This window comes from Dendronephthya gigantea, unplaced genomic scaffold, assembly GCF_004324835.1.
Source record: "Dendronephthya gigantea isolate DGI-Jeju-01 unplaced genomic scaffold, DenGig_1.0 000055F, whole genome shotgun sequence".
In the NCBI taxonomy this organism is placed as follows: Eukaryota; Metazoa; Cnidaria; class Anthozoa; order Malacalcyonacea; family Nephtheidae; genus Dendronephthya; species Dendronephthya gigantea.
This window is the reverse complement of record NW_021163065.1, coordinates 986,903-998,484: the sequence shown is the minus strand read 5'-3', so window position 1 is coordinate 998,484 and position 11,582 is coordinate 986,903. Positions and strand designations below refer to the sequence as shown.

Sequence of the window (11,582 nt, the reverse complement as noted above, 5' to 3'; positions counted from 1 at the left end):
TATTTCAATGACCTCAAAGTACTCTCGCACTTTGTTGAATCTCGGGTAACTGGGCTCATGTAAACAGCCCCTAAGGGTCTAATGGTTCATTACTCTGGTTTGATTTATTTTTTTTACAGCAGGCCTATGTGTTTATTTTTCGTCGTCGCAAGTCTGTAATGGCGCGAAATATACTTGTATTTGAAACCTGTATGTGACCGTGTATATCTACGTACCAGTCTTATCTCCCAAGAGTTGTGGTACACAGCTTTGGCTAATTTTCCGATGCGCAATTCGATTTCGCTTGCATGATACGGCAATTCCTCCAAGAGGAACAAATAAATAAACAAATTTCATGCTGTTCGTTTAAGTTTAGATTGAATTGGGGTAAGAATATATTTAATACATGTAGATTCTGGTCCTCTTTGAATTATATCGCTGCTATTTCGCCGTTTAACAAGATGATGTTGTCGTGTATTGGCATCTAAATTAAATGAGTATGAACTGTGTTGTTTATGTTCAGAAGCTTTATATTGAAGACTGGCATGTGCGCAACACACTGGAGTTAACACCAAAACAGGCGTCTTGTTATTTATAAAACTGTGACCGGTTTTATGTTGGAGGATAGGGCCTCAGGTCTAATTTTAATTGTTAGACTGAAAAAAAAAACCTTCAGAACTCTTGCCCTTCTCCTTTAACGTTGGAGAATGACAAGTGCACTGCCATTGGCAACAGCGTTGCTCTTTCTCCTTTTAATGTGAAAGTGGGAATGGAGGGCTCCTATGAATAGAAACAAATACAGTCCTTAGTAAACGCATGCAGTTTCAGATAATTATCAACTTGTAAATTGAGCTACACCACATATCTTTATTAATGCAAAGCTTCGGTCTGTTAACCAAGTGCAATCATAAGGCGGTACTCGTCCAAAATATTTAGGGAGACAGGTTTTAGCAAAAAGTTATCTAATATCAATTTCGGATCGAACATAGCTATGTCGGTACCTGTACACGCCTAATTTATAGATCATTAGATTCCCCAACTTATCTGGTAAAACATATCAAGTTGTTCACAATCGTGCAGAGTTTAAAAATATGAAGCGTTTCTAGGCAAAGCTAGAAGAGTCGCAAGGGGATAGCATTAGTTACTTGTGCGGCCCCGAGAACGTAATAAAGAGCAATAAAACTTTCTAGCGATCCCTTTCTATTGAGTTATATAAAACTCGTTTTATACCTAGACCCTCTGTGAAATATTGATTTGTTATCGCTAAATGTACAGCCTAGACTAGTAATATCATTTGATATATTCAAGCAAAAAACTGGGATACATTCGGGCAGAGCTACATGCACGACAATCTTAGAAAGTTAGTGAGTAAGCTATATACCGTTTCTCTGAGTTGTGAAATATAAAATTGTGACATGCCACAGGCCAGAGTTATAACATCTCATGCACGCAAATTCCATGTTTGCGTTCCGAACATAAGCAAGCAAGCGTTCAGTTCTCCATGCAAGCTGGCAACTTTCATGCGAATAAATTAAACGTTTGTCCAATAAGAGCTTACTATTCTACGGATTCAGCGCTGTTAACCAATGGGAAACTGTATTTTAACTATGGTTTCGTTCAGTAATGAGATTTTGCATTCCTTTAATGCCTTCGGTGAATGTTAACTACTAAAACACTGCACTATACAGTCGATATATACAAGCATTGATACAGTAATATGTCATGCCGTGTGGATTCTTAGGCTATACCTATAATCAAAGTACGGCATTTGTGGATTGTGATATTAAAGTATTATTGTTCGAGTATTTAGCGTGATGAGTATCACTTGCGTGATAATTTTTGTCGTGTAAGTCCTGAAAAAGCTTAATGTTTTTCTTAAAAGTTTTATATTGTAAATATTCATTTGCTTTTCGCTCAATATTAATTTGTAAATTTTTGCCATAACTAACACTTATTTACTCGAGACCTGTCAATATTTCACAAGGCGAAGCCTAATTTACATTTTCTTTTGTCCTAAAGGATCAATGCCATTGTTGATAAGCACATTGCGGTTGCTGTTGTATTTCCCAAACTCACTATTTTAAATTAACGCGGAATGAACGCAGTGATGCCTGCTTTTTAGGGTTGACACACCGGATGTACCAAATTTCAAGCAAACTTGTTTACAGATGTCACATAGTGGGCAAATTGCAGGTCACAAATTTGGTCCACGCTGCATGGCATGTGCCTTGCTGTCGTGTAACTGTGGTGTAATCAAGTCGTTGTTTTGAAAAGGCTGAGAAGTCAAGATGTCTATTACCATTTCCTAGTACCTCTTGAATCAAATTTTATTTTCAGAATGAAGGTCAGTTTAACAAGTTTAGTATTTGCTGCTTGCCTGGCTTGTACCATCATTGCATTATTAAGAAACCGTATACAGTTTGTACTTTGTATATTACAAGCCTGTCAAAATAGTAAAGTCAAATTATTTATAAATGTGGTTTATTTTGCCTGTGATAAGAGTCCAGTTATAACTTAAAAGTAAAATGGATGAAAAGGCTTTCAACATGCAGTCTGACACTGTCATTCAGTTGGGCATTCAATCAGGAGATATGTATAAGGGGATTGGTTTGAAGACAAAAGGGGGCTTAGCTATCATTATGACATAATCACAGTGAAATAATTGTGCACCACATTAGGTGTGGGTCAAGTGTGATTATATTATAATGTATCAGTCAATTCCACCTGTGCCCATGCCCCCCCCCCGGGCATTAGACATTCCTCAAAAATCAATGACAATATCCCCACCCCAGGGAACGGTGTGTGGGGCTAAAGCCCCGCCCTTGATTTTTTAACTGCCCCCTGGAAAAGCATTATTTTTACTCCCTCCATTGGAATTTCCTTTCCAAGCCATATTGTTGAGGACAGACCTTGGAAATGGCTGGAATTTCCAATTGAAAAAACTTGTACCCCCTCCTGGAATTTCCAAGGTCCCCACCCCTGGTGTATGCACTAAAATGATGTAATGTGAAAACTGCATAAAGTATGTTTCAATATTATATATCATTATATGAATATATAGTTCATTTATAATATTGGTGTAGAATTCAAGTTGAAAATCTCAAAAGTTTAACAAAAGACATTTTGAAAGAAATTGGGGTAACTACAATTGGAGACATTCTGGCTATTCTACAGTACTCAAAGGTAGTTTTACATTCTTTTAATAGCAAGCAAGTATAAAAAGATGTTTTAAAGATATGTTCGTTTTTAATGTACAAATGCTGTAAAATAATTTGGAAATATTTTGGCTGGGACACTGTTTTAATAGCTTTCCTTTCTTCCATAGGAACAACAACAGGAAGGAGTCCAACTATGGCCACATGATTGACCTGATGCGAAAGGCTGCCCCTAAAAAACAACATACTTAAGGACAATGCCATGGTGACAAAGAACTTCTTAGAAGCTTATTCGAGCTTGCATCAACAGAATCAGATAGAAAGCTGATCAATTTTGCCATTTGCAAGGAACAAATATGGAATACATAACTACACTTCTCTGAAAATAAATGTCTATAAAGCTCTGGATGAGGCATGGGACATTAGGAAACAAGTAACACAACTGGCTGCCATGAAAGAAAAAGTAGCACTTCATTTAATCAGATTGGAGATTGAAAGTGGTAGTGACAGTGAATGCTCAGCAGAAGATGTAATCTCAGATAGTGAATGGATCAGTGATTCTGAGGAAAGTGATTCATCTGACACAGAACATGATACACAAAACATTACTGGTGTGTTTGCTAGCTACTGGTCTTCATAATTTTGGTACCAACGTGGAGAAAACAGAACCTCGGGCAAAAATTGTTGAGACAACTTCCAATAATGCTAGAGACTTAGATTCTTATTTTACTTTAAATAAAACACTACCTTCTCAAACTCATGCACCAGATCATTGAATGCTCTTAGCTATGTTAAGAAAAAACAAACTGAACTGGTTTGCTTTTGTTCATGAGCTGAAAACCTATATGAAAGAAAACGACGATGAAGTAGTAAACAAAGTCTCGACCTCTTTGTTCAGCAGTTGTCATTTATGGATTTAGATGACAATGAAATGCGGTTAATAGAGCAATCGCGACAGGCTTTTTGTCACAGGGTTTCTACAATGGAAAGGACAGGTTTGACAGACTCAGAAAGTGATGATCCTGAAGAATGGACAGAGGTAAAAGACTTGAGATCTGAAGAATGCCAGGATATGATTAAAAAGCAAAGAGCAATAATTAAAAGAATAGCAAAACGAAAATCTGCTAAGGTGATTGCCAGTAGATGCCTGCTAAAGAGAAAAGTTCCAGCACGAGTTTCAAAAATTGTAAAGGAGTTTCCTAACATAGGGAAAGACATTGAAACATTTGTCAGAAGCAAGCAATTTGGTGCTGATGCATGAAGGCGCACAGGTTTAACAACCTTCGATGGGAATAGGAAGACTGGCCCAAAAGCAATTTTCCGTTCCATACAAAAACATCTTGAAGATAAGTACAACAGAAAGATTGGGTATGGTACAGTTGTCCAGCTGTGTGTGGTCCGTCATAAACGTTGATTTCTGCAAAGAGGTACAAACGTATAGCGAAAGTTACATGTCGAAGAGCCAGGAAAGGATTCCAGATGAAGTTAAATGTAGATGGGCATTACAGTTGTGCAATGTACAAAGGACTTGATTACATTCAGTTTAAAGACAGCCGTCACAAAATAATCTTAAATTGTGATGACCAAGCAGGGTTTTGGCTTGACACAACATACGCTCATCGACAACACAAGTCTCTTTCTGCTGACATCCAGGAAGTGACAACACACACCGATTATGTTAATAAATACTCATCTGTTCCACAAACATCGTCGTATTTGTTTATGGCAACAGATACCACTGTTGAACAGTGTGCTGGAGTTGTTAAACCTCACATTGTGTTTGAGAAAAATCCTTCCCAACATGCTGCAGATTTTAGAATGTTAAAAACAACTCCTGAATTTGAATTTCTACAGTCAAAACAGAAGCCAGTAGATTGCATTCGTGTGGATGGGGCAACTGATAAACGTCCATCAGTTAAAGAAGTTCAGTTTCTCAGGACGGAAATTCATTTAACTGAAGAGAAAGTTTGTACAAGTGTTACATGTTGATACAGTGGAGGTAGCTTCCTCAACCAAGTTGAATTGATGAACGGGTGTTTAGCACATGCTCATAGCAATCTATTCATACCTTCTACATTTTCTGGTTCCAACCTTTCCGAAGACGGCTTGGATGATGGAAAATTGTTTGAAAACTTGAATTTGGCAAGTGATGTTTATATTGACCGTGTTAATGGAGCGCTGTGTGGTGAAACCATGATTAAATTATTCAAAGGAGCAAAAGATGAACATGCCAATAACCTACAAAGCGGGAGATCAAATCTTCTTGTTTTCCTTCATGGTTGAAAAAAAGCAAGAACAAATTTAAAACAAGAGAACAGCACACAGTTTGAGTACTTCAGTGAGATTTGGAATGTGAGAAACAGTCACGTGGTTAATGATCTCCCAGATCAATACGCATTTGTTCTCCTACCTTGCTATAAATCAGATTGTATACATCCAGTGTGTCGAAAGGGTAGGCCAATAGAATCGTTAAGTTGGTTAACCAATGGTCCCCCATTGACTTATTTCCCCCATCCTATCCCAGATCCGACAAAGCCATGGGGTGGCACATGTTCTAAGTGCAAATCGTTTTGTTCTGGGCACTTTATGTCACCTGAAGAGAGTATCAAACATGTCTTGGCGAATGGCACAAACAATTGTATGAAAGAACCACCAACAGTGACCATAAAGAAATATTACGACAAGAAAATAAAGGACAGTCTACAAGTCTTTGAAGAACAAAGAATCATCGATCTAGCTAAAAGGACACTTCTTCCAGTACCAGATGTGCAAATGCGGTTACAGCACCTCTCCGATGTATCCAACAGGTGCAAGTCTGGGGCCGTAAAAGCAGCGGCTACACGAAAGGCTAAAAGTGAGTCAAATGACCATTGTTCTAGCAGGACGTATTCAAATAGAAATAATTAATTTGTTTGTTTTTGTTCATATTAGAACTTGATGTATGGTACTTTTATATTTCACACAGGGGAGAGTCGATGAACGCAGGACCCTTTTTGCCTATGCGAAGAAGAAGACAATGACGAGATGATAATGTGTGATAACGAAAAATGCCAGCATCAGTGGTTTCATTATCAGTGCGTAATCATCACAGAAGACACTGTCCCAGATGGCAAGTGGTTTTGTCCTAGTTGCAAAGGTATGAAAATATGCCTTTATGCTCAGTTTTACGAACCCCATCAGAGCAAGTCAATCAACAACTACTCAATATGCAGACTGCGCAGTAACAATGTAATATCACTAAAACATGTTGGCTCAACATGAATAGTTATTCATTGTTTGTCAATCATTCATTTTCTTGTCTTTACTTTCAGGTAAATCAAGCAAACCAGTGACGAAGAAAAAGAAGAAAAAATAGTGGAAACTATAGTGTATCCAATATTATGTTCTTTGACGCCATGTAAAATACAATAAAGCGTGTTTAACAGAAACTTCAGTGTGCTTTAAGAGTTCTATTGAAGAGCATGAGCGAGGGATTTTCCTATCAACAAGTCAATAAGAGGGGGGGGATTTTCCTGTCAAATTGTTATCGGGGGGCGAGGAGTACAACACTTTTGGCCAGCTTCGTCATCCAAGTCCCCGGTAGTACCCGGCCTGGGGTAGGCGGGGGTTTACTTTAACTGGTGCATAACCATGCATTGGCTTTGTTACCGCTATATAATGAACTCTCAAAATTTGGGACATCATAAGAGCTATCAAATTTAGCCTTGAATTTATGCAAGTTAACCCTAATATATTCCTTGCTATAAATTAAAACAATTACTCACTTTCAATTGTATGAACAGTTTAATTGTTTACAAGTGCTTGGTTTAATGCCTCAATCACTGGATCTCTAAAACTAAATTTTACAATCTTGTTAATCCATTTAAACAAATATGACCTTTGTTTACAGTACTGTACAAAATTATACTCATAACATATAATCAATCTACTTAGTACCTTTTCACAACACTCCGTTTCTGTTCTGTGTTTTCAATACTGAGCGAACATGTCTCTATAGAAATTTGTAAACAGTCACTACAAGATAAACGAGTTGGTTGGAACTATATAAATTAAAATATGAGTTCATGTGTTGGGCTCAATCATAGTATGAAAACATATAATTATAACAGTAAAAAATCCATACTCTTTTTAGGTCTGATAATTGTCCGCAATCAAATGTAATGATGAAAAATTCAATTATGAAAGCAGAACATGACTTGGTAAGATATGAGATTAATTATGAATTTTGATGTGCAATACTGGGTATATACATGTTTTACAGGATATGTTTTGCTGTTTTGATCTCAGTATTGAGAGATCAATACAGGGCAGTTTAAACATTAAAAACAGTGGAAAAACAATCACCTAACCACAGCAAAACTATGAATTTTCTCTAATATTCAGTTTAGATATCCATAGATATCAGGGGTTTTTTGTTTTGATTTCGGAAACATTTGTTGTCAAGTTTGCTGGTCATCCTGGCTCTATGCTCGTTCACCATTAACCTATATTTTAGGTGCTAACAACACATACAGTAATGCAGAATTTTATTTTATCATATACTATACTACTTCCTAATTTAGTGAAGTTGTACTTACCTTTACAAATGATGGTACTTGGGCATTTTATGTTTTTCCGTCCTCTTTGTCTCGGTTTTCTTGCGATCCTGCTATTTGATCATAGTGTCATTCTGCTCGATAATCTTTCTTTGGTTTTGTAGAATCCTTCTCATCATTTCCTCCCCTGCTACGGTGTCATTTCCTGGCCTTGCTTCTATTTTTTTAAATTGAATGCCTCGCTTGTCGATCAAAAGTTGAAAAACCCTTAAAAAAAGGCCTTTCTTCCTGCTTTTTTGCGCCAAACTAGCTTCTTGATTGGTTAATGTGTTGTCGAATGTTCAACCAAAACACCCAATAAATCAACTCATATCCCCTATTGTCTCAATGTAACCATTCCTGTACTTGAAATCTTATGTGATATCGCCATAGCAACATCTAAACTATAGTTTACAACATGTCCCACTCCAAATATCTGTTTTGTCCCCATTGTTGTAATCTTCCTGCGAGAACTTTCAGGGACCATCGTGAAAGGTTCTTTGATCCAGTTAGTAATACATGGCGAAATTGTGGTGGATTCCGATGGCATGGATGATGAGGTGTTCATGGAAGGGCCCTTCCTTAGAGAGCAACATGATTGTGATAGTTCTTACACTTTCGACTCAGACGAGAATACTGTTAATACTGAAAAACTTTTGAACAATGAAATATGGGACAAAGTTGGTATTTGTGATGTTAAAGTGGATTTCCCCACAAATGCTGAAGAGGCGTCATTACCCAGTGTGAATGTATTGATTCACACTGTCGGTCATTAAATCTTCTGTTGGCTTGTTATATTGCTGGCATATTTTTGGACTTTCTTCCATATCTCGGATAATGGCATGAAATTTCTTCTGGCTGGATTGAAAAAAAATGGCTTGAAATTGTTGGCGCTTCTAATCAGTTGATGATGGCTGGCTGGGCTGGCTGTAGCCTTCCCAGGCACTTTGTATAATTTTGGAAAGAGATTGGGCTAGTTGATGACGGGTTTGTTAAGTATGTCATATGTCCTAAATACCATGCTTTGTACGAATTTGATAAATGCCACGATACTTTTGGAACAAATCACGTCTCCAACAAATGTTCTTTCGTTAAATTTCCAAATCAAAGGCAACGCTGGCGAAGACAAACATGTGAACAATCAATTGCAAACATTATTGGATAATGCTATATTATAATCATAATGAAAATTATAGTTGCTATGGTAACCATCATTTTTTATGATTGATATGTTAATTTTGATCATTATCATCAAAATTATGATAATGGTTACCATGGTAACCATCATTTATCATTAATAATATGCTAAATATGATCAAGATCATCATAATGAAAATTATAGTTACTATGGTAACCATCATTTATTATGATTGATACGTTAATTTTGATCATTATCATCAAAATTATGATAATCGTTACCATGGTAACCATAATTTATCATTAATAATATGCTAAATATGATCATGATCATCATAATGTAGCATAATATAATCATAATATAATTAAGTTACCGGGGGGTGGTTCCTTTCCACTGATATTGAGAGGGCTTGCGCACAAAAATGTGAAGCTGAAATTGAGATATTATTTAGCTGTCTAAAAGTAGGAAAGCTTTTTAATAAACTGTCAAAGTTTCAGCAAAAATAATGCAAACTGGGAGCAACGCGCGACCCCTAAAAGTGACAAATATTTCACTGCGCGCAGTGGATTAAATGCATTGTTGATTTTAGCGTGACCGATCTCATGCAAGGCTGGGCAAATGAATAAATTAAAGCAAGAAACTGAACAAGAAGACGAAGCGATTTAATAACAAGATTTTTATTCTTGATGTTAATCCTCAACATTTCCACCATTTCTTTCTAAGCAAACTGCGGCTCGTCTGAGCATGGTAAACACTGAACGGCGAACCACATTTGTCTGTCCTGCCTCCTATTATCCATTTCGTTCGAAATTCTTTCTTGCAAATCGCCTACGCTACCACAGGCAAATCTAGGCGAATGGACAGACAAATGGTTCGCTGTTCAGTGTTTAGTATGCTCAGACAAGCTGCAGTTTGCTTAGAATGAAATGGTGGACATGCTGAGGATTAACATCACGAATAAATTGCTTTGTTTTTGTGTTCAGTTTCTCACTTTAATTTATTCATTTGCTCAGCCTTACATGAGATCGGTCATGCTAAAATCAACGATGCATTTAATCCACTGCGCGCAATGAAATAATTGTCCCCTTTAGGGGTCGCGCGTTGCTCCCAGTATGCATTATTTTTCCTGAAACTTTGACAGTTTATTAAAAAGCTTTCCTACTTTTAGACAGCTAAATAATATCTCAATTTCAGCTTCACATTTTCGCGCGCAAGCCCTCTCAATATCAGTGGAAAGGAACCACCCCCCCGGTAACGTAATTTTGTTAATGAAAAACCAAACTTGGCCTAGGTATACCAGATAGGTCTTAACTATCTCTAGGAACACAAAAATTTGCCAAATTCTGCAAAATATCCTGAAAAATGGAAATTTTACATTTGGGACATTTTTTTTGATACACCCTGTATAAGCTCGGTGGCGCTGAGTAACAATCGGTAACGACTTATTACGACTATCGTCAAAAATAAGCTCGTCCACTTGCCCCCAGACGCACGGCGCCCGCACAGTGGACGCAACTGCAGGAAACCTGCGGACGCAGAGTGGACGCACTACGGATGCAAAGCGGACGCACCCGCGGGTGCCCATAGACGCACAGCGGACGCAAAATGCCCACATCTTGGATGCGGTTTTTTCCAAGTTATTTCTTGGCAGTACTGTAGTACAATGTTTTTTATTGTCCTAAATTGCTTGTTTATTCTTGATAGCTGTTCCACTAAAAATTAGAACTCACCAGTGCTGTATGCCTGTGATAACACTGCAGCAACAGTGATCTACTTATTGAATATTGATACTAGTATGTGCGGTTTAGTTTTGTAAAACATACTTTTCTTTTTAGGTGGGACTGTCTTTCAGGGCTTATACGTTCCACCTACTCAGAGTCATGGTTTCTAGACTATTGCATGTCTATAGACTACTGACTGATGGGTTTTAATCAGTTCTTTGACCAAAAGTGCAGGGACATTCATGTTAGGACCAATTTTGCTTCGGTTGTAACTGCACCAATCTTTCTATTAATGGTCCCCTCATAACTGGCCCTTCACAACTGGACCTAAAGAATAATTCTAATTATTAGTCGTATTCCAATCTATAAATGAATGATATAACATACATACATACATATATTATTATTATTATTCCTGTTTAACAGCCTAAAAAATGATTAAAAGATGTGTTCAAAAATAGTAAAAATTAACAGGATGGAATTTCACAAAAAATCAGAAGTCGATAATATTTTTTCCACCATTTAAATGTGAAATTTTACATTATAAAGCTATGGAATACACTCAACAGTGTAGCTTACTGCAAACAGTAAATATCAGTTCTGTTCCAAGAAATTTTACATTAGTTCATGGTGACAGCTGGTAACCCATATGAATGCTATATGGCATAGCTTATAATATATGGTTGTTAAAATTAAATTGGCAAGCTGATTTCTTGCACTATGTATTTAGATAATGCTAAAATATAATAAAATATAGCCAACCCTACCTTCACATTTAGTTCCACCTTATGGTTCCACCAAGCAAGTTACCTACATCTTTATGTCAGAAATTAACAAGGAACAGTTCAGGACATTCAGACTGACCTGTGAAGCGTTTATACTGAAAAGTGTTTGTACGCTGGAAATACTTGTGAAGGCACCAAAATTTTAATAAAGTTACTGTGTTTTTTGTGTCAGGGGCGGATCCAGAATTTTTTCGTACATTTCGGATTTTTCGGATTGTAAGCTAGCACTA

The 11,582-nt window shown here is 37.0% G+C and overlaps 1 pseudogene; it reads left to right on the top strand.

The window, feature by feature from the left end:
- Nucleotides 1-3,391: 3,391 nt before the first annotated feature.
- Nucleotides 3,392-6,489, top strand: LOC114529253 (annotated as a pseudogene).
- Nucleotides 6,490-11,582: the final 5,093 nt, after the last annotated feature.